Source organism: Mus musculus, chromosome 17 (genome assembly GCF_000001635.26).
Source record: "Mus musculus strain C57BL/6J chromosome 17, GRCm38.p6 C57BL/6J".
NCBI classification, from domain to species: domain Eukaryota; kingdom Metazoa; phylum Chordata; class Mammalia; order Rodentia; family Muridae; genus Mus; species Mus musculus.
Genome location: NC_000083.6, coordinates 52,302,717 through 52,327,340, shown reverse-complemented (window position 1 = coordinate 52,327,340; position 24,624 = coordinate 52,302,717). Strand labels below are relative to the sequence as shown.

At 39.5% G+C, this 24,624-nt stretch overlaps 1 long non-coding RNA gene across 1 annotated transcript; it reads right to left on the bottom strand.

The window, feature by feature from the left end:
• Window positions 1–730: 730 nt before the first annotated feature.
• Gm41600 (predicted gene, 41600) lies at window positions 731–22,833 on the bottom strand. Its single transcript, NR_169078.1, has 3 exons — window positions 22,697–22,833; window positions 15,409–15,479; window positions 731–1,116 (listed from the first exon to the last, which is right to left on the bottom strand). It is a non-coding gene; the product is annotated as a predicted gene, 41600 (long non-coding RNA).
• Between the last annotated feature and the right edge of the window lie 1,791 nt (window positions 22,834–24,624).

Sequence of the window (24,624 nt, the reverse complement as noted above, 5' to 3'; positions counted from 1 at the left end):
CCAAAACTTTTCCTCGGGTTCAAGACCCTTGGAAAGGCCTGTATACTTATTTTGTGCACCATATTTCCTCTTTGCTCCTACTCTCTCTCCCCGCTTTACTTCTGATAGATTGCCCTGAATTTCATCCAGAATTTTCAGCCCTGCCTTAACCACTTGATAACATGTGAAAAGGAACAAAAAGGCTCCTAACACTAGAGAAAGTTCAAGGCCAAACATACCTTGTAAAGCTATTTCCCACTTTACTTCTGATAGACTGTCTTGAATTTCGTTAGAAAGTTCAAGACCAGACTTACCTTGTAAAGCTATTTCCCACTTTACTTCTGATAGACTGTCTTGAATTTCGTTAGAAAGTTCAAGACCAGAATTACCTTGTAAAGCTATACTTACGGGTACCCTGTTCCCCAGCTGAAGAGTTCTGAATTCACGCAGTTGAATCCTTCTCAACAGTCTGTTTTGCGGGAACACTTCATTACCACCATTCCCCAGCTGAAGAGTTCTGAATCCAGGCTGGATCCTTCTCAACAGTCTGTTTTACGGGAACACTTCATTACCATGACCTGCAGTTCTGGTTCCGGAATGAGGGATCTTCCTTGCGCCGGTGATGGTAAATTCCGTCCCGGGTTTTCTTGTACCGGGATTTCTCGTACCAGGTCTTCTCGTCCCGGGTCTCAGCACCAACTCTTACACGCGTTCTCGCGACCGGCCAGGAAGAGCACAACAAACCGGAATCTTCTGTGGCAAAAGCTTTATTGCTTACATCTTCAGGAGCCAGAGAGCAAGAGAGCAAGAGAGAGAAAAAGAACAAGAGCAAGAAAACAAGAAAAAGAACAAGAACAAGAAAGCAAGAGAAAGAATGGCAAAACCCCGTCCCTTTTAAGGAGAATTATCCTCCGCCTAGGATGTATTACTCCCTGATTGGCTGCAGCCCATCGGCCCAGTTGTCATCACGGGGAAGGCAGAGCACATGGAGTGGAGAACTACCCTTGGCACATGCGCAGATTATTTGTTTACCACTTAGAACACAGGATGTCAGCGCCATCTTGCAACGGCGAATGTGAGGGCGGCTTCCCACAATATGGAATCTGTTTTAGCCAAGATCTTTTTGAGTTTTCACTCCTGGAAAACAAACACACAGGTTGTTCAAATGAGGCTCTAGTAACTTGTGATACACGGTCATTATTACCATTACAATGGTTCAAATGTGTTTAGCCCATGAATCCTTTCTTATTGCTCTTCTTATCTTCTTAGATAAATTAGAATGTGTATATAATTATGTATCACTTGCATGTATGTGTTCATCTGTGTTGTGAGTATAAGATATGCAATGTTTGTAGAGTGTGTGTACCTGGGCCTGCAGAGGCCCAAATAGGATTCCTGGAACCTTGTTCTATCATTTGTTGTCTTACTCTTTCGACACAGAGTCTCTCAGTGAAGGTGATCCTAGGCTGGCAGCTAGAAAGCTCCCACAAACTCCCTTTTCCTGTCCTTGCCCAGAGATTACATATGGGGTAGCCACACCCTGGCTTCATTACACGGGTACTGGGGCTGAGCTAGGACCCACATGCTTATGCAATAAGAGCTCTTTCCTATACAGCCACCTCTTCTGCTTCAGAGAAAATTTCAAAAACCTATTAAAGACGACCTTTTTTAAGAAGCCATGTGTGACTTGGCTAACACTTTAGTCTTCTCTGTATGTGAAGTGTTTTGGTCCTGATTCTGGTAGCATTTTACCCGACTTAAAGAATGGTTTGAATGACGACTTCCCTCAATAACCTTTAACATAATATGTCTTTTACACCCTCCAAAGCTGTTCAAGGGCTACCATTTAAGAATTTTTATAAGATTTTTTTTTAAATTACATCTATATGTGTCTGTATGGGTACCACATTTATGTAGGTGACTGTGGGGGTAGTAGAAATTGTCTGATACCCTGGAACTGGAGTTGCAGGCAGTTAGGAGACACCTGATATGGGTTCTGGCAGCCAAACCTGGATACTCTACAAAAACAAAGAGTACGTATGTTTAACTACTGAGACATCTCTCTAGCCCTAACTGGCATTTATTAATAGAAGGACAAACAAATTGATTATCAAGTGAATAAAAGTATCTCTTATATTACATTGGAAGACCAAGACTGGTTCAGCCAGTTTTTTTTCTATATTATCCTTATAAGATAAGAAGGAATGAAGTAGAAATATCCTATCTCAGCCATCTTCCATATATTTTGGAGTCTCGGAAGAGCATAGCTGTTTAGTAAGTTTTGGAAAACATTTCATTCATTTGCATGTGATTCATGCCAGAGATCTGCCAGAAGAATAGAGATATGAATCAAAAATGTTCTGAATCATTATTCTCCAGATAGAAGTAATTATCTATGCCCAGGAGAATCTCCCAAAGGGACAGCATGACACTTACCACAGAAGAATTTATAGCTCTTACACATATTTGAAACTTTTTTTTAAAAAGTTGGCATTTTGAAAAGAATCACATGGAATCTGTGGGTGCCCTCAGGCCTTCAGAGTTCCAGTGAATCTTGCCAAATATTACACACTGAAGATCTACAACTTGATTGGCACCCCTAAGCTGGATCAAAAGGTGTGTATCTTCTTAAGGAGGTAGCTTTTACAGTAGAGATGGTGGCTCTTATAGTCCGAGTTTTCCACAGGATATTTTTCTCAAGTGTGTTTTGCTACTCCCCAAGTGTTAGAGGGAATTCGAATTTATTTAGGAAGTTTGATGTCTTAATCCTCATCAAATGAAAGTGATTTATTCCTTTTCTACTTGGTAGTCATAGCTCAGTTTGGTTTCCTCCTCTCTATAACCCATAAAAGAGGTATTTAGAAGGTTTTAAGTAGACACTATGAAATGGCTTCTTTAAATATCCCTCAGTTGACTCTCCACAAGACGACCCAGAAAGGGCAGGCAACAGTCGTGAGGCTCTTAAGACACCCAGGTTTGCTATTGTTGGTATTATTATTATCCTTTCTTATAATAAATCTACCAAAGTTTCCCTCCGTCCAATCTTCCCAGTCACTGCTCCTCCATTAAAGGAACAGGCCTCCCAGGGATATCAACCAAACATGGCATAACAAGTTACAATAAGACATAAACCCTCATATCAAGACTGGATTAGGCAACCCAGTGAAAGGAAAAGGGTCCCAAGAGCAGGCAAAAGGAATCGTAGATAACCCCTACTCCCAGTGTTAGTAATAGCACAAAAACAGCAAGCTACACAAACCATAATGAATAAAAAAGACCTGACTCAGACCCATCCAGATGCCCTGATTGTCACTTCAGGGTCTATAAGTCCCAATGAGCCCTGAGTGGTTGATTCCATGGACTGTGTTCTCCTTGTGTCTTCCACCCCTCTGGCTCACATTATCCTTCCTCTCTACCTCTACTTAATGTTTGGTTGTGGGTCTCTGCATCTGCTCCCCTCAGTTGCTGGAAGGAACCTCTCTGGTGTTGATTTGGTTAGGCTCTGATCTATGAGTATGAGTATAGCAGGATATCGTTAAGAATCACACCTATGGTCACTTGATCTTTGACAAGGGAGCTAAAACCATCCAGTGGAAAAAAGACAGCATTTTCAACAAATGGTGCTGGAACAACTGGCGGTTATCATGTAGAAGAATGCGAATTGATCCATTTCTATCTCCTTGTACTAAGGTCAAATCTAAGTGGATTAAGGAACTCCACATAAAACCAGAGACACTGAAACTTATAGAGGAGAAAGTAGGGAAAAGCCTCGAAGATATGGGTACAGGGGAAAAAATCCTGAATAGAACAGCAATGGCTTGTGCTGTAAGATCAAGAATCGATAAATGGGACCTCATAAAATTGCAAAGCTTCTGCAAAGCAAAAGACACCGTCAATAAGACAAAAAGGCCACCAACAGATTGGGAAAGGATCTTTACCTATCCCAAATCAGATAAGGGACTAATATCCAATATATATATAAAGAACTCAAGAAGGTGGACTTCAGAAAATCAAATAACCCCATTAAAAAATGGGGCTCAGAGCTGAAAAAAGAATTCTCACCTGAGGAATACTGAATGGCAGAGAAGCACCTGAAAAAATGTTCAACATCCTTAATCCTCAGGGAAATGCAAATCAAAACAACACTGAGATTCCACTTCACTCCAGTCAGAATGGCTAAGATCAAAAACTCAGGTGACAGCAGATGCTGGCGAGGATGTAGAGAAAGAGGAAAACTCCTCCATTGTTGGTGGGATTGCAAGCTTGTACAACCACTCTGGAAATCAGTCTGGCGGTTCCTCAGAAAATTGGACATAGTACTACCGGAGGATCCTGCAATACCTCTCCTGAGCATATATCCAGAAGATGTCCCAACCGGTAAGAAGAACACATGCTCCACTATGTTCATAGCAGCCTTGTTTATAATAGCCAGAAGCTGGAAAGAACCCAGATGCCCCTCAACAGAGGAATGGATACAGAAAATGTGGTACATTTACACAATGGAATACTACTCAGCTATTAAAAAAATGAATTTATGAAATTCCTAGGCAAATGGATGGACCTGGAGGGTATCATCCTGAGTGAAGTAACCCAATCACAAAGGAACTCGCACAATATGTACTCACTGATAAGTGGATATTAGCCCAGAAACTTAGGATACCCAAGATATAAGATACAACTTGCCAAACGCATGAAATTCAAGAAGAACGAAGACCAAAGTGTGGACACTTTACCCTTTCTTAGAAATGGGAACAAAACACCCATGGAAGGAGTTACAGAGACAAAATTTGGAGCTGTGACGAAAGGATGGACCATCTAGTGATTGCCATATGCAGGGATCCATCCCATAATCAGCTTCCAAATGCTGACACCATTGCATACACTAGCAAGATTTTGCTGAAAGGACTCAGATATAGCTCTCGCTTGTGAGAATATGCCGGGGCCTAGCAAACACAGCAGTGGATGATCACAGTCAGCTATTGGATGGGTCACACGGCCCCCAATGGAGGAGCTAGAGAAATTACCCAAGGAGCTAAAGGAAACTGCAACCCTATAGGTGGAACAACAATATGAACTAACCAGTACCCCTGAGCTCTTGACTCTAGCTGCATATGTATCAAAAGATGGCCTAGTCGGCCATCACTGCAAAGAGAGGCCCATTGGACTTGCAAACTTTATATGCCCCAGTACAGGGGAACGCCAGGGCCAAAAAGGGGGAGTGGGGGGTAGGGGGTTGGGGGGGGTGGGTATGAGGGACCTTTGGGATAGCATTGAAAATGTAAACGAGGAAAATACCTAATAATAATAATAATAATAATAATAATAATAATAATAATAAAGAATTATTTCATTGATCCCCACAAACTTTTTTAAGTCTATTTGGTTCTAGCCTAGGTATCTGGGCTATACAACTTCTGGTTCCTGGCTACCTTGTCAATGTGAGGTGTAGACTCCCTCTCCTGGTGTGGGCCTCCAGCCACTCACTTATCTCTACAGTTGAATACTTCAAGAAAAGCACATCCATTTTTGGGTTTAATGTTTTAAATGTAAATTTATTTATTTGTTTTGTGCCTATGTGGGCTGGTACTCATGGCAGGGAGAGTATGTGAAGATCAGAAAACAACTCTCCAAAGTTGAGTCAATCCTAATACGGGGGCAAAACTCAGGTCATAGGCCTTCCACACAAGTGCCTCTACTTGTTGAATTAGCTCAAGGTACAATTATTATGTTTATTTATTTGTTTATAATTAAATGGGTGATTAACTTGAGCACACTCTGGTAACTCTACCTGCTCAAAAAGAAAAAAAAAATAGATGCTTTACATCTGTTATTGTTCTTGAAATTGTGACCAACCAGAGTTCTTAATAGTCCATGTGTGCAGTTGAATGACCCAAAACTGGCAGGCTTCTTTAGGCTACTCTCTGTGTATTCCAGCAAGATCTTATACCTTCAGGGTTCTCCAAAACCAAGGTATACACAAACCTGCTATTAAATGGCAGAGTTTCGTCATAGATTCAAAGTCTAACCGGCTCCCAGGTGATGGAGAAAACTGCATTTGGATTATCGGAGTATCCAATTAAGCTCTCAAACATGGGTTGGCCCTTTATGACACTCAGGGTTCCTCAACTGTGATACACAGGTTAAATTTAGATGTTCAGTGATGCAGACATTCTGGAAAAAAAATCTTTCAAAACCCTTATGAAAGAATTCACTTAGAATTTTTGAAAAGCTTAGAGATGTAGACACCATATCTTGTAACCACTATGCTTTGTTTTATCCACAGGGGGTTGGGAGTTGTCCATGGTTTCAGCCTCGGTCAGCAACAGCTAGCTCTATCTCTAGAGTGGACAGGAATGTTTATTAGACATTTAGTTTCACATAGCTCAAACAGAAATCGATTCTTGTTTTAAAATAGACAATATTAACTAAAAATCAGCCATGCATCATGCCTCCATGGAGTTATGGACTACACAAGGGATAGGTTTATGCTTCATCCAAGGTCCTTATAGCTCCTGTTCCCTGCTGTTGTACCAACTGGGAAATTTTTAATTGTCATCTCTTGGCCTGGCAGATGACCAACCCCCTGTTCTCTGCTGGCACCATAACTAATGACAAAGTCACTGTGGGATGTCACACAGAAGCCTAGAAGCAGCCCTTGGAACTGGCCACCACATTACTTGTTCCTTACACTGGTCCTACCTGCTCCTTTCCTTTACCTCCAGGGAAGAGCACCCTGATCCATTGCCTAGTGTGACATTCCTTGTCTCAGAATCCACTCCTAGGGAACTGAACCGAGAGGGCCTATATCATGATGGCTTCACCAAAACCAAGAAGTACTGTGTACTCTTCATAAATTTCTCTGTTCCCAAAGGAAAATAGGGAAGACAGAAAGAAGAGAGAGCAGATCAGTGGGTGGGGAACTAGTAATGGAGGAAGGCAGCAAGCAGGAGGTAGACAAAGAGGAACATATGGAAATGGCAGGAAACAGCCTAGTGTCCTGTGTAATGTGTATTTCTTGAGTTATCTGTTGTTTGGGGAAGAATAATTTGCTCATGCTCAGCAAAAGGAATTAAGGATTTCTTTATTTGTTTGTTGGTAGGTTGATTGATGATTTATTGGTTAGTTGATTTGTTTAAGTAAATAAGCCAGATTGCTCCTGCTAGGAAGAGAAAACTACTGTCTTCCATCTTCACACCCAGCCACACCCACACATACTTAACTGAAATCTGAGAAAGTTCAGGTCCAGACCACACTCTCAAGGATATCATGTATTACAGTTTCTCAGGCTCAAATTACCAGCATATGCTCAGACTACAAAAGTTAGGCAATCATGTGAGGATGACATATCTTTATCCTATGTTTGAATGAGTTGAAGAGTTATAAGTAAATATATATATATATGTATATATATATATATTTATGCCATATATATATATATATATATATATATATATATGGCATAATTAGGTGCCCATTGCTGTGCAGATATATTAAAGTAATTGTCAAGGCTGTATTGAAAATAATTGTGTACCAGTATTTCTTCTGCTAGGGATGATAGTACCATATTTAGGATAGTCGGTTCTAAGTGGTTGTTTAGAAAATAAACTAAACTCTGGTTGTAGAATCATATAATTTGCTTAAATTTAACTTTTTAAAATGTAATTTTCAGAAGTAAAGCAAGAGATGACAAACAGGTTGTCAATAAACTTTTACTAATCCATGTAATGTCAAAAAATAAAGTATATACAAAAACAAGCACGTGTGCACACATATTCATGTATAAGAATTTATATGTAGATACACATACTTAGACAAGCTCTGCTTTATTCTTCAGCTTTTAAAACATAGTTTTATAAATATTAAATTAGCTTCCTCCTTGTTTTATTCCTCCTCTTATTCCTCCTCCTCCTTACCCTTCTCTTTATCTTCCTTCTACATAATATTCTTATTCAGAAAGAGTCTTTCTTTCTTTCTTTCTTTTTTTTGAGGATTTGATTCTTGTGGCTTTATTTTTTTTAAATTAGGTATTTTCCTCATTTACATTTCCAATGCTATCCCAAAAGTCCCCCATACCCTCCCTCCCACTCCCCTACCCACCCACTCCCACTTTTTGGCCCTGGAGTTCCCCTGTACTGGGGCATATAAAGTTTACAAGTCCAATGGGCCTCTCTTTCCAGTGATGGCCAACTAGGCCATCTTTTGATACATATGCAGCTAGAGTCCAGAGTTCCGGGGTACTGGTTAGTTCATTATGTTGTTGCACCTATAGGGTTGCAGATCCCAGAAAGAGTCTTTCTCTGTAGCTCTGAATATCCTGAGATTCACAATGTAGTACAAAGTGCCCTTGAACTCATGGGAATATGCCTACCTCTACCTCCCAAGTCCTGAGACATGCCTAAATTGAATTTCTTATTAAGGAAAGCAAATCAGAATGTAGCACTTGCTAAGAAATTGATTTGATTTGATATTGAAAAGACTATAGGGAAGGATATACCTGTAGCAGTTAGATTTCTAAGTTAAATGTCCTATCTTAGGAACTGGATATTCTAGATATGTTTCTGAAGATGTCCTTCATACTCTTAAATCCTTGCCTTCCCTGGATGTCCTCCTGAAGATGTGCCTTAGATCCACAGGTTCTTGCTTGCTCAGATGTCACTTTCTCAGAAGGTTCAATACTGAATTTCCTTTTAAAGTTGTGTTCCCAGTCACTCAGATTTATATTCCATGCTAACTTTTTCCTATAGCATCTATATTCTACAAAATTTTAATTAAAGCATTTAATTGTATGTAAAAAGTTACCCAGGCCTAGCGATATGGCTCAGTGGTTAAAACCATGGGCTGCTCTTCCAGGGGTCCCATGTTCAATTTTCAGCATCCAAGTTTGATTCTCAGCACCCAATTCGAGAGTTACAGCCATCTGTAACTATAGTTCTAAAGGATCCAACACCTTTTCCTGACCCTCTTGCACATCATGCATGCACATGGTGTACAGACATACATGCAAGTAAAACACTCACATAAAATAATTACATCTAACAATTTTAAAAAGAAAATTTTTAAAAAAGCCACTCTTGAAAGTAAGGATGGTTGATGGGGCATAAAGTTGGTTGGTTCAAACAAAGTAATAAACAACAACAAAGATACCTAATATAAAAAAAAGAATAGAAAGATGGAATTTATTAGAGTTGTTGTCAAGTGTCAAGTTCTGTGGTAGATTGCTTACTTAATATACAAGTAACCCTGCATTAAAGTACCAGCAACATCGGAGCGCAAAGAAGGTCTTTATTGGTTCGTATAAAGTCAGGAATAGTCATTTATTGAGATGGTGCACCCATGGTCTCACACATGTCAAAGAATATTCTGTTTCTTTCTTTTCTTCTGTTTGATTTCCTATTTATCCCTAGAAAATATTTTGTATGCAACATGAAGGATATGTGAATCTCTTGACGTACATTTGCTTCTGAATCAAAACATGTTATTAGAGTAAGCAGAAAATCGCACGATCACTTACAACCAGAGAGACATCTTACCACCTATAATCTAAGCACAAGATCTGTTAAAAAGGGATTTCCAGCCATTGCTAAGGACCTGCTCTCCATTCGATAACTGTAAGCCCTAGACTCCAATGACAGACAACTGCATTCTTTGAATGGTTGTTTTTAAAAATTGTTCTTAATATTAAGTAAAGTGGGCTCAGCTCTTTTCTCTGAACTGTCCTTTTCTACTGTGGCTAATGTACATTCCCGCCTGGAACATCATTTGAACCTCTGGTAGATAGCTATGTCTCCCCTCTGTCTCCTTTGACTTGAATGGATATCTCCAGGTTGTATGCCTTTCCTCACAGGCATTCCTTTCTAAACCTCTTATTTTTTGTTAGCCTCGACTGAACTACCTACAGCCTACCTTCTTAAAGGAAACATAGGCTCTGATAGCCTCATCTGAAACAGAGCCATTTCTTCAGAGAACAGGATCAGTTCTTTTGTTGAATTTCTCTTTTACACTGAGAAAGCCTCTTCAAAACTGACAGGTGGCTTTTGCGATTGCTTAACTGGTATTCCCCAGTTTTCCAGCTATTTGGAAATTTACCAAATGTCATCATCAGACCCCTGCACAGATGTACCAAATATAATGAAGCAATTATTTAAAAGAACATAAAACTAATTGTTTAAAAAAAATTTTAAACCTCTCCAAGTCGCTCCAGCTGTTAACTGTGACCTGTTTTCGGCAGGAAGTTTACCAGGGAGGAAGAATGCACTGTCTGCAGGTGTGAGTGCCCCTTGACATGGGTAACTCCAATTTTCTTTTTTTTTTTTGTTTGGCTGTTCATATTTCATTTTTTTATTTTTTTAATTCTTTCATTATGCATACAAGGACTTTATTAGGATGGGAAAGCAACTACTTTTCAAAGTTACAATAGATACTAAAGTGTTATAAAATTATAAAATTGGAAAAGGAGATCCCAATGGACATACATCCACCTGTCATTATATAATAAATGTGCTGATGATATTTTTATTGTTACAGGCTTAACACAATGTCAAACTGCTTCTTTGTGTAAAGGTGCTGTTCAAGGGAGAGCATGATGCAGGCGGCATTAGTACCATTGCATTTCCTGATAGTGCGATACAATGCATTGTCTGATTATCCACACAGGTTCTGTAACACACCACATCGCCATCCAGCCATACGTCTTTAATGAAACTTCAAACCTTTGTGCAATATCAATCTGCCAAAGAAAAGTAGTCCCTTTGCAGGTGATATAAGCAAACTCAGCTGCTTCCCTTTTAAACTTACAGTTTCATCTTCCACAATCAATCTAGTTGCTACGATTATCTCTGTGACAGCTGTTAAGTGGAGAGATGTTTAATTCTCCCTAGGTGTTATTATATACTTATTTTATGTTCATTTGTTTTCACTCATCTAACTGCTTCATTGGAATGAAATCTCCCCAATGGCTGCCTTGGGTTATGAGAACTCCACATCTCATCCCTGAATAAGTCTTCCCTGACCTGAAAAAAAAGGATTTTACTGCCCTATAAAAATAAATCTTTTCCTAGGTCTGTTCTACTACTTATGATTAGGTCCATATTTCCCAAGAAGGTATTCTAGTATGATGTAACAGTCTATGACAAAAGGGTCCTCGGATCACATAGGCCTGAGCCATGTATCTTAGTCTCTTTCTAGAAGATCACAATTCCCCAGTGAATAATGAAGACTTTTGAAAGCCTGCGGATGAAGAAAATCTACCCAAGGCAGTGTGCCTCACCCTCTGTGACTTGTGTATATCACCCACACCCACCTCTATTTCCCACAGGTGGCTCCCATTGACAGCATTTGACAATCAGTTGAAATGCTGCAACTCATAGATTTTTAACAATATTTCATATAAGGATGGCTTCTATGTGGAGCAGAGCTTTCTTTCTTTTTTATTAGGTATTTATTTCATTTACATTTCCAATGTTATCCCAAAAGTCCCCCACATGCTCCCCCATCCACCCACTGCCACTTCTTGGCTCTGGCATTCCCCTGTACTGAGGCAGATAAAGATTGCACGACCAATGGGCCTCTCTTTCCACTGATGGCCAACTAGGCCATCTTCTGATACATATGCAGCTAGAGACATGAGCTCTGGGGGGGTACTGGTTAGTTCATATTGTTGTTCCACCTATAGGGTTGCAGATCCCCCCAGCTCCTTGGGTGCTTTCTCTAGCTTCTCCACTGGGGGCCCTGTGATCCATCCAATAGCTGACTGTGAGCATCCAATTATGTGTTTGCTAGGCCCTGGCATAGCCTCACAAGAGACAGCTATATCTGGGTCCTTTCAGCAAAATCTTGCTAGTGTATGCAATGGTGTCAGCGTTTGGAAGCTGATTATGGGATGGATCCCTGGATATGGCAGTTTCTAGATGGTCCATCCTTTCATCTCAGCTCCAAACTTTGTCTCTGTAACTCCTTCCATGGGTGTTTTTTCCCCAATTCTAAGAAGGAGCAAAGTGTCCACACTTTTGTCTTCCTTCTTCTTGAGTTTCTTGTGTTTTGCAAATTGTATCTTATATCTTGGGTATTCTAAGTTTCTGGACTAATATCCACTTATCGGTGAGTATATATTATGTGAGCAGAGCTTTCTAAGTGCAAAAAAGTATATCAGTGGTGTTTCTTTACTGTTTAGGTTCTTTATGGAACATCTCTTCATTCAATAAATTTTTACATAGTGTTTGTTATTCTAGGGTGTAGGTATCAATCCAGAAAACGCAAATTTTCCATCTTGGTGATATTAGGCATGTTGCATTGGGAGTAGGTACACATTAATCTCTCTACAGATGAAGAAAATGATGCTTGGTGGTCTTACTGAAAGTTCCCCTAACATCACAGAGACATTACTCATCGTAGACAGATATCTGAAAACATATGTAGACCTCCTTATGAGGCTCCAGACTCCCAGGTGCTGACCATTGCTGCAGCAGTTACAGCTGAAACACATAGTAGATGACATCAGGGGAGTCAAACCCCAAACTCAGAGACAGCTCATCAACGCTATTGACCAGAAGATTCTTGATTACCTGTTAGAATGCCTTCAGAAATTACCTATAATAATAGGAAGAGTTGGAGCTAGAGGTAAATTCGTGCTAGTAAATTACACTCTTCTCTTTTGCAAGACAGTTTTGCATCAGCAATCTCATTCGAGGCTTTCATCCTTGGTGCCTAACCTAACTTTACTGAGAAACTTAATCTATATATTTACAAATCAGTGTCCTAAAACCCATCTTTAAGTTCCCATAAACCTCTTATTCTGCCTCTCACAGTCAAGAATATGCTACATACCAAAAATATCCCCAAATCTCTGGAACCTACCTGCTTCTCATGGAGATACAGAACAGGTTCTGACTTTGTATCCAACTCGCACAGCACTTTTCTTGTCCTCCAAGGCAGAAATTTTATTTGTATCTTAATCATATTATTGTATTAAAAGCACCCTTTGTTTTTGGAAGAGAAGACTGCAAGCCAAGTTTCCAGGTTTCTCCACATATATCAATAAAGGGATCACAGCCCTTCTGGTCATTATGATGTTACCTTTGTTCTTATAATTCATCCAATACATAAACAAGGGAGCTGTTGACACTTGCCTCTCTGACAGTGAATGAGAATTAATTATTCTATTTGCATGTTAAACACCAGAACTTTATATTTAAACAGTATGACACACAAATATGACATAATAGTCACATGACTATTATGTTCAACTACACAAATATGACATAATAGTCAATCATATAGTTATAATAGTCAAATAGTGAAGGCCAAGAGATCCTACCACTGAAATGAAGAACTGTTGATTACAATTGACACTAGATCCACCAATCATATAAATAAACATGCAGACGCATTTTTTATAAGCCAAGTTTGCTAAGTGTGTTAGATAGCTGATCCTCAGAACCACATTGTGAGATTGGCAGTATTTCACCCCTTTTATCATTGAGTAAAATGAACAATAGAAATATACCTAGGACCAAGGTGATGCAAGGTAAGAGAGCCAGAATTCACAGCCAGACAGCCAGCCATCAGAATTTGCAGATATTATCTGCATAGCTGTGCTAACCTGACTATTGGATCTAGGTCTGCTGACTTACAGAAATAATAAAACAAAATAACATCCTCTGAGGCCATGTTTCCTCTTAGATTCTAATGAACCACATACTCTGTCACATCCCCAAACCTCTGTCTGCCCTGTAGACTTGGCTAAAACATTGGTTCTAAACATACCCTCTCCCCACCAACCTCTGCAATACCCTGCATCTTGCTAGATCCATCCCATCTTCAATCCTCCCTTTCTCTCATTAGTCTTTCCAGATGAGCTATTCTGGGCTTGCTCATTTATCTTAACCATTGCTTTGCATCAGGGATGGGGCAAATATTGGGTTTTATTAATCATTGTATTATTTTTTCCTGCATTATATAAGGAAATAAAAAAATAAATAAAGGAATGAAATGAAGAGAGAGTTGAGTTAAATCTTGCTGAATACAAATTCTAATAGAATTGTCAATACCCTCTCCAGTCATCACCAAATGCACTGCCTTGTCGTTTTCCTTCCTTAGGACCTCATAAGATGATATGAAGAAGGTTGGCTGTTTTCCTAATGTTGCCATGACAGGATTCCCGTGAAACCCTGAGAATGCATACATATAAAAGGCTACTAAATTATACATATTTTTATTTTGTATAATGAAATAAAATAAATGTAAGGAAGTTCTGGAATTTAGAGCTAAAAAGGCCTTCAAACAGCATCATTGTGTCTATTCACTTTGGCTTAACGAGATGGAAATACAGGGAGGTAAACTGCAGTGACCAAATGTATAACAGCTTTAAAGATGGGTCTATAGAATATTGAATTTCTCATTTAGAATAGATTTTTGCATTTAAACCAAGTTAATATCTCGACATTCTTTCTTTAGTACTCAAGGCCAACACAAGGTTGGAAGGGCTTAATAAGAAAAAGAAAAGAAAGTCATATGCATAATATTGAATAAATACATACATAGAACAAGAATATAGTCTACAATATTTTAAAAAGCTGAAAAGTAGAGAAAATATTCAAAATACTATATAGCAACAATATTTGTTTGCATTAATATTCCTCAGACCTGTCTATTATTTTGAGATTATTGAGTTAGTGATAGCAAAAGAATCTTCTCTAATAATATGCTAAATTTTTAAAAATTAATATATATTTTACTTAATAGTTAAATGAGGAATTTTCCCCAGATTAAAGACATCACCATTGGCTATTTTTGACAGGTATTTACGTGTAGACGCAGAGCCATGACCACTTAAGCTACCTCAGACATCACCAGGCTCATAATGAGAAATGAGAGTGTGAGCACTAAGTCAACAGACTTGAAGGAAGCCAATGCTTCCTGGGTACCAGTCACTGAGGGTAGTGGGAATATAAAGAATAAACATGGGTTTTCCTTACACTTTGGGGGGAAAAAGTAAATGGAAAATAAGAATCCAGTGTCATGCTGATAACGGGGGGTTGAATAAAGGACCTCTGCATCTTTTTCAGGGGGCTGTTGTGGGGAGACATTTGCAGAGGAAGTGACTTCAAGGTGCATGCTGAAGGATGAATCAAATGAGGAAATCATCAGAACAATGTGTACAAGATGAAGAGACAGCAAAGAAGGTGCCACAGCTTTGTTAGACCTAAAATGAAGATGGAAGATAGCATCTTTTGAGATTTGACAGACAAGGACCCATACATGCAAAAACATGTATTTTCTGCTGCAGTTGAGCAATGTTTATATCAAGAGGCCCTTTGTCTTAACCAGTTTGCTCTGCTAGAATAGGATCTGATATCTAGGGTCGGTAAAAACAGAACATTCATTTCTTATAGATCCAGACGCTCAAAGTTCAAAGTCAAAGTTCTGACAGACCTAGTATCGGCTGCGGATCCTCCTTCTCCCACTGTGTAGACAGATATCTTTTTATTTCAGATATTTGGTACCTAAAGGAGAGAGGAGAGAGGAAAGAGAGACAAAGAGAAAAATGAAGAGATGTGATGAAGCTATGCTGTACACTTTAAAAGACACAAATTGAATTTTGAGGAATTCACTTTTGTGATTAATTTACTTCCTATGGGCTTTATCTCCAAAACCTTCATAGTGATGGTTAGAATTTCAAAAAAGGACTGTAGGTTATCATATACATTCACTCCTCAGACACTAAAGAACACGTCCTTCATGTGAGGAGCAATATGACCTTGGTTCTGTGGATAGGGTTGACTTCAGGGAGGAAGAAGCAGGCACTGTAAGCTATGAAACACCAGGTCAAACACCTGAGTCTGGGTGAGGCTCTGATTGAGATGATGGGAAGCAGAGTTCTCGATTGTATAAACAAGGATGGGTACCAATTCCTAAGCTGAGAGCAGTATAGACATCCCATCAGTATTCGCCCATGTAATTTGTTTTCATATAAATATATGTGCATGCTTTAATATATCTTAAAGAAAAAAGGCAAGGAAGAAAATCCTTGAACCTAGAGGTGGATCAGAGATTAAGAGCACTTGCTACGCACACACGCATGCCCGCACCTCTATACACAGATACACACATATATGAGGTGTTTTAAATTATTTTTCTTTAAAATATTATTGGTGATATCTAAGTACTCAAATACTTCCTTAGTAGCTATATTCTCCATTTTTTAAATGTAATCTTTCAAAATAGATCCCATTTTCTGTTGTGTATAATATAGCCCCATCACTGCTATGTCGGCATTAATTTTCATTTGTAAATACCTTTATAATTTCAGAGCATGCTTACTTCTCAGATTTCAAAATCTTTATGGCTCCCCACCTTTATTCTCACACTTTCTGATCTTCTCCAAAATGACTCTGAAAGAGGGCAGTTGTAACATCTTCCTGTTACAACCAGCTCTGTTCTTTTTGTCTGACCCTGCTTCCACAGGTAAACAGCTCTTTAATATCCAACACAGTAGTCACTAGCCACATGTACCTATTACCATTAAAATCAAATATATTAAACCATTTAATCTCTGAGTCATGATGCACTATAATTCCAGCATTTGGAAGGTGATGGGAGAAGATCAGAAACCAAGGCCATCCTTGGCTACTTAGAACATCCAAGGCCAGCCTGGGCTATATGAAAGACTGTCTCAGGAGAACCTAAAATCAAGAAAATGAAGTAGTTCTTAAGTGTCACTAATCAAATAATGAAGTGCTGACTAGTATATGTGGTTAGTGACTACTTTATAAGACAGCTCAAACATAAGGTTCATCATTAGTTATCCTAGAAAGCTCCACTGGAAGTATGAGCAGAGATGGTTATCCTTCTTGACTCTTTTGAATCTGTAATGTTTGTGCATAATGAGCTCCTTTCTAATTCTTTTCACGGAGAACACAATCATATTCATTTTCATATGAATCAGCTATGATATTTTTACATGCAATTTAAAGAGTAAGATAGAAGTAGGAAAGTTTGAAATGTTTAATAAACATTTTTTTGTCCAGTTGATGGGAGGTTGCTAATATCAAAAAGATCATAAAATTATATTGACATATATTGGCATATGCATAGATAGATAGATAGATAGATAGATAGATAGATAGATAGATAGATAGATAGATTTGTCCCTAAATGTAAAATGTTCAGTTGTATACTGCTGTCTTTATACATATTTTCAGAGCTGCTGACCACTGGGCACTGGACAACCAATTGGTGTATTCTTTCCTGGGTAAGGCTACTTCCTTTGTTGCCTATTGTTCTTTATGTCAAGCTAAGACTTTTCTCCATTCAGTTGGTCATTCTTACTCAGATCACATTTAGACAGTCATGGGTGAGGCTTTATGGATGTAGCTTCTGCCATTCCTAGAAGACATAATTTCACAGTAAACTCCTTGATCCTCTGGCTCTTATAGTCTTCATGGCTCCTTTTCTGCAGTGTTTCCTGAGTCTTAGGTGTGGGCTTGTTTTGTAGATGCATCCACTGGGGCCGGCTTACACAATTCTGCATTTTTATTGGTTCTGGCTTTCTGTAATGATCTGTCTATGGCAAAGAGAAGTTTTCTTGATGGTTGGTGTATATTACACTTATCTGTGTGTATAAGGACAAATGTTTAATCAGAGAAATGGCAGAGCCTAGCACTAGCCATGCTAGGCAGATTGTCTCTGGAGAATAATAAACCCTTTCGGTGCTAACTCAGCCATTTTGGTGTGGTTGACTGACTCCAGAGAATTCATAGTCCATTTCTAAAAATGTACCACCGAGGAGATCAGTATATTAATAATTCCAGGATTCCCCAGCAAACTCTCATGCAGCCTCCTCACAAATGTAAAAGGTGGCACTGTTTGTTTCAGGAGTGAGAAGAGATTCACATGTATTTCTGCTCTAACTCTGTGTCTATTGTGTCTCAAAAGGTCAAAACAAAGGTAACTTGTGGGAGAGAAGAGAAAAGACAAAATTTTATCACTTTGCCAACTTTTGGTACATTTTAAATATGGATCAATCTCCTTTATGGGGAGACTAAACTCTGGTAATTCATCTACCTACAATATCCAAAAGAGAAATAGGTCATCATTGCAGCAAAAACAATAAGCATAGCACTATGTGGAAGAATCAATAGTGCCATGATAAATGAAGTCCCACTCTTGTGTGGCTGCAGCAAACCTCTTCTTAGCCAGGAATCCCAAGTGACTCCCCTCTAAGCCTCCCTCCCTCATACTTTCACCCCTAGAGTCCTCTCAGTTGCTCTCCTAAGGCAGAGTCCAGTTCATAGCAGCCATGAACAGCTTCAGTCACACAGCTCTGCTAGGAAGTACACCAGCCCTTTGTGAAAGGGCACCCCAATGTGGCAACTGATCAGTGAGCCTCTGACATGTTTTCAGCTGTGCTGGCTATATGCTACAGCCTCACTATTAGGAAGTGTGACGGGCGGACACTCGGTGCGGCTGGCAAGGACATTAGCAGACTCTCCTCTTCTTGTGCTGGTCTGAGGTGCATCAAACAAAGACACAAGTTAGCCAGACTGTTCAAAGTTAACTGCGAACAGGAGGAAGAAAGTTAACGTGATACACTGCAGTATCCTCTCCTAGCACGCAGTTGAAAGCTTTGAAAGTCCCGTTAAGTATCTCTTTTTTAAGATAAATACCTATTAAGTAATGTATATGCACAAGCTGAAGTGTTAAATGGTTTGTTGAAACCTATTAGAGTACACAAGATGATAAACATAAATTATAGCTAATATACTGCACCAGTGATTTTTAAACATAAAAATTACTGACACTGGGAAAACACACTTGAGTCATCGTAGCAGCATAATAGCACTAATCCGTGTTTATCCAACCATGCACTTTTCAAAAACAACACAAACCTCTAATAAATGCTTTGGCTTCACCTTGGCAACTTATATGGGTTATTGCCTCGTTCATGCCTGGATAACCATGTGTTATGACTTAAACGTTCTTTAATATCAATTTATGCCTTGAAGAAAAAAAGATTGAATAACACAGTGTACATATGGTTCAATTTATTACAGCGAAACAATCATTTTAGTTTGAAGATATTTTCTCATGGTGCATATCATAGAAATCTCCTTCAATAGAGCTCTCAATAAACCAGATTTTTTATGTCACAATAAATGAAACTAAGGCAGCTAATTGTTGCTAAGATTCTAAATAGATGGGTCTATTTGGCTTCCTTGTCAATCAAGAAATACATTCCTTAACACTTGTATTTCTGGATTCTAATGTCTCTAATTGGATTTTACACTATCTGATTAATGAGGTAGTTTATAGGATACCATAAAAATGATACTGAAAAAAATGTAAGAGGAAATTGTAGGGTGTCAGCATTATCAGAGTTTAAGACAACACGAAGAATTGCAGTGGCCACAGACACAAAATGGGGAGAAGTGGGATGAAGTAGAGTCTGGCACAACAACAAAAACAACACAAGAATTGTATGCATTGACCTGAGATGTGGCGAGGAAGCACAGTGGTTATGCTGCTGCTCTGGTAGCACTTCTATGACATTATCTTCCTGCCCCTTTCCACTCACCATGAAAGCTGAGCTGGCCAAGCACATGAACACCTAGCTCCTTGAGAAGAGGCAGGCTCTGGGACCAACTGTGAGTCACTGAGAGGCAAGCTAGAACTAGAGCATTCACATATGGCTCACAGCAAAACAGCAATTTAAAAATATATTTCTGTAATTGTTTATCATTTCTCACTTATTCTGCCAGCCAACACTGTGATTTGAGAGCACCCTTTTGAGCAGGGGTGGGATAAAGTGGGTGGAGCATATAGGTTAAAGATCACTCTGTTATGGGCCAGCAAGGTGGCTTAGCAGATAAAGGCATGTGTCTCCAAGCCTGATGTCCCAATTTTGATCCCTGGGAGCCAAGTAATGGAAGGAGGGAGCCCCCTTCCACAAGTTGTCCTCTGACTACCACATGCATTCTGGAGCACGCATGCCTTCCCCAACAGGGAAAATAAACACATGTAATTTTTTTTGAAAATGTTCTATTATGTCTGACAAGTTATTCTTAACCAAATCCATTGAACATGAAAGAGCTACAAGAAAATTTTCCTGCAATGCATGATGTATGTTGGAGATAGAATCCAAAAGTCCAAAGATTTAAAAAAAAAAAAGAGCCAGACAATGCAGCATTACACTTAACCAACAAACTTAACTTCTACAAGGAGTTTCTGGCTGAACTGACTTTAGCATCATTGATTGGGCTTTCCATAACTCTCCTACCACAGCACTAATTAACCTTGCATGTCAAGTGCTGGAAAACATTCCTGCAAACAGACATATTTTCTAAATAAGTAAAGTTATAAGCTGGATAAAAATACAATCTAAATAAACTTCTCTGTTTTCAAAGTGTGGTCATCTTCCCATCCAGCTCTGTAAGTCTTTGGCTTCATCATTCTTCGGTTCCCATGTCTCTACATACTCAAATTCCTCTATCTTCTAAGCCCAAATTTTATCTCACCTTTTATAATCATTCCCTAACTGCCAGTGGCATTAATGGCTCCTGTTTCTACCTCCTCAATTCTGTTCTGACTTTCTCCTAAGAGAAGTACCCATCAGTGTGGCTGCTGTCTTCCCTAGTAAAGGCTGAGGCTTTAGATGCAAGTAGTGTCATTGGGTCCCCTATTCCCTGTCGCCAACCCTCCCCCGCCCCCAAAGGGTCACACTCTTCTTTGAACACCACAGGCTTCAGTCTGGCTTATTGAATTAACATGGTCAGATGTGTCCATTATATGCAAGCTTTATTCTCTTCGTCTTGGCAGCTTGCTATTATGAGCATCATCCTTCTGTCAAGCTGCTAATGGAGAAGAGGAATAGAAATACATCTTGGGAACTTCTAGTACTGTGTTAGCAACAACCAAGGACAGTTGATTTCCAACCATGGATTCTTTCACTTTAGCTCTATTGTTAACTCACCCCAAGAGGATTGGCTTTTATGTCTATGATTCATAAATACATTTAAATTTTGGAATTAAAAAAAGAAAAGTTACCGGTCTTGTTCCATCCTTGACAGAATCATAGTGATAAACAGCAAGAAAAGAGCTCACCTCCCAGTAAAAGCCTGCTCAGATGCCTACTCAAAAGACAACTTGAACCATCTGATCCTTTTCTAATATGCAGTCGACAAGCACTCATATTCTGGGATGAAACTCAGAGTGAACTACAGTCAGCTCCTCTGAGCAGTGATTCACATGCAAGTCTAGGCCTGTCTAAAACATCTTCAACTCATCCATAGGCAGGTTTCCCTTATGGCAGCTTTAAGTAACTCTAGCTTGAGGAAACCTACCCCAGATTTCAGTTAGTAAATTTCTATAGTTCTGCCCTATAGAATTGTCTGGGCAGACCACACTCAATTTATATTTGTAAGGATCCCTGGGAAGATCTCCCTGACACACACAAACAGGCTGTCATGTAGATGCTACCTCCTTCTCTTAGAGTAGTATGTTTAGAAATGGCTTCCTCACTGGGCCTGTGATGGAGATTGAAGCCAAAGCAACAGCACACAGTAGTAATCTTTAAACGGCTGCCAGAATGTCAGTGGCTCACTTGATGAAAAAGAAATTATTCTTTCTCGGTAGCTGCATGGATACTTTCATGCGATAACTAAAAGACAGGACCTTCCAGCAGATTATAACAGGGACCCAGAAGACAAATCTCTCTGCTCTAACTTTGGCAATGCTGCGTTTGCTGGGCTGCTCTTTGAAAAGAAGTGTTCTATTCTAAGACAGTTTCCCTCTCTAAAACTATGGATTTGTCACAGTGCATAATGTTTTTCTGACTTTTCTTAAAAATACACTTTGATGACAAAATAGATGTCTGGGCTCTCCTGAGGTTTTAAGACCACCTTAAATAATATGATTTTGTGATTCTTTAGAAATATTCCCCCCTCCCTCCCCTATGCCCTACAAATCAGTTTTTAATAACTAGGAAATTGTACATGTACGGCATTCTAAAAGAAAGACAAACAAATGAAATGATTAATTTTTGCAAGATCCTCATTTTAAAAAAAAGTCCATGAAATCTGTACTTTTAAGTTATGTCTAGAAATTATATAAGCAATGGTATTCATTTTATTTTACATAATTTGCCTCTTCTAGTTATGATCCTTCATATGCAGAAATAAAATCTGCATCCAGTCTTCGGTTACCACAGGGTAGAGCTGATATGCTTGTCATTGTCCCAAGGATGCTGCTGTGCACTGCGCACTGATGACCTCCACAAACCATTAGCTTCTCTCCAGCCCCAGTGAGAGCTTCGCAGTGAAAACATGATCCTGTTCTTCATTTACATTTTAAAGTCAATTTAAGATCACACATTCATTTTCCTGGAGACTTTGTATATTAAGCTTATATTTTTATTTTAAGTTTTGCTCCCCCCGCCCCATGAAAGAAATTCAGAGCAACAAGTACTAGGTGAACAACTCCTGGGGTCTCAGATCTGGAGGACAGCAAGCATTTCCTCCTCTCCAGAGTCCTAGAAATGTAGAAGTGGTGAGAAGACTGACCCTTGTGAGGCCATTATATACAAATACTTCTTTTCTATTTATGTTATTTGGCAAAGTCAATGTTTTTAAATACGTGTAAATTTTGATAAAGGAAAAAGCATCCCTCATGAGTTTTTCACCTTGACTTTTTCACCATTTCTAGATACTCAGAAGGGGTTACCAACCACGAAGCAGGGAGAGCCAGGGTGATCTCAAAGATGCTTGCTCCAGTCATCATTTCCCAGCTCCAAATCCTGTTCCGCTTTACCTCAATTTCCCCAGAGTGAACAGTCTGTGTAAAGACTGGGTTTATCTCCTTTACATTCAGATGGTTGCGTTTCCTGCTTAAAATGTCAGCTGGATTGTCTCAGCACCCTGCCTCCCCCCCCCCCAACCCCCCCAGCTTTTGGTCTCCAGAAGCTGTCTGCTGCCTCAGGCAAACTTAATGATGGCAGGGCCGCAGAGCCAAAAAAGGAAAAACACCTGTGGCCAGTGGAAAGTTTAATCCTGAAATAGACAGTCAACGACCATCACCTGCCTGCTGTGTGAGAACCCAATCAAGTCTATTCATTGCAACTGTGTGGATAAGGGCTCCCCACCCCACCCCCGTTCTTTTTTTCCCTTTCTTCTTATTTTTTCTGTTGCTTTTGTTGAACTGAATATGATATGAAAAAAACAGAATATAGCAAAATAATTACTCCCTCTGCCTAGACCCAAAGCAGTATAATTTTATACCTGCCCAGTTGACATGGTCATTCTGGGGCAAAAAAAAAAAAAAAAAAAAAAAGTCAGTGAACTTTGGCTTCTTTTAAAACATTATGACATTTTCTTATGTTTCCTGGGAATTATGAAAGAGAACAGACTGAGAGCTGACAACAGTTTAACCGAGGACCCATCATGGCAGAAGATGCTTAAACAGGCCTGCATAAGGGGACTCTTCATTTCATAATTTGTCACCACAAGGGAGAAAAAAAAGGAAAAATCTCAGGCCACTGCTTATTTCAGTTTTATCATTCTGAAATTCTTAAAATGTTGGACTCCTGATCCTTCCTCTGACTCGCAGAACCTTTTTCTTTCTCGTCTCCTTGACTGTTTCTTGTCACTCCTGCTTTTGCAGGCTCCCTCTCCTTTACAACTGATGGTGATCCTTGCTAGGCCCAAGGTAATTTACTGTCTGCACAGTTCTTGAGAGATCCATCTCACGTCGGCTCAGACAAAGCTGTGAGCAACATCCATGTGTTGGTATCTGCCCAAGTAATCTCTCTACAAACTGTGCTCCACACCCATACCCCTAGTGGTAGTCACCCATACCCCTAGAGGTAGTCACCCATACCCCTAGTGGTAGTCACCCATACCCCTAGTGGTAGTCACCCATACCCCTAGTGGTAGTCACCCATACCCCTAGTGGTAGTCGCCCATACCCCTAGTGGTAGTCGCTTGCTAGGACCTTGCATTGGTACACATGTTCAGGTGGCTTTTAGGGGTTATTAATGTACTCAGTCTTTCAGACAGGGTTGCTGTGAGAATTCCTGGTAAATAATACCTTTTCCTTACTCCTAAGATTCCAATGATACACAAATTAGAATTCATCAAGGTTTCTTTCTTGGGAACCAATGAGTGTCTTAGTCTTACAATGCATAGGCAAAAATGTACGACTGGTAAGAATGGACACAAAGCAGATGCACTGAAAGATTTCATCCAGCATAGAAAACATGCATGATGGCTTCTCTGTAGCCACACAAATGGTGCCCATCTCAGTTAGCCTCCCCCAGCCTATGTACTCTGGCACCTGTAATTAGGACAGAACTATATACAAATGGCTGGGCAGAGCAGCTGGCTACTCAGGTGAGTGTCTAATAACTTCCCTGTATCCTTCTTTTATGAGGAAAGGTCAATAGTCAGCAAACATCATCATGATAGAGTCTAGCAAGTAGCTGCAGCTGCTCGGATGAAACCAGATGGAATGTCTCGTATGAACAAGAGGTAGTCAGGAGGAAGGCTCTGTACTGAAAACTGTACAACAGAATGATAGATGGAGTCTTAAACTTTAATAAAGTTTTTAAATTATAGCATAAACTGAGCATTTGCCCTAGGCTTCTTACAGTGTAAGAAA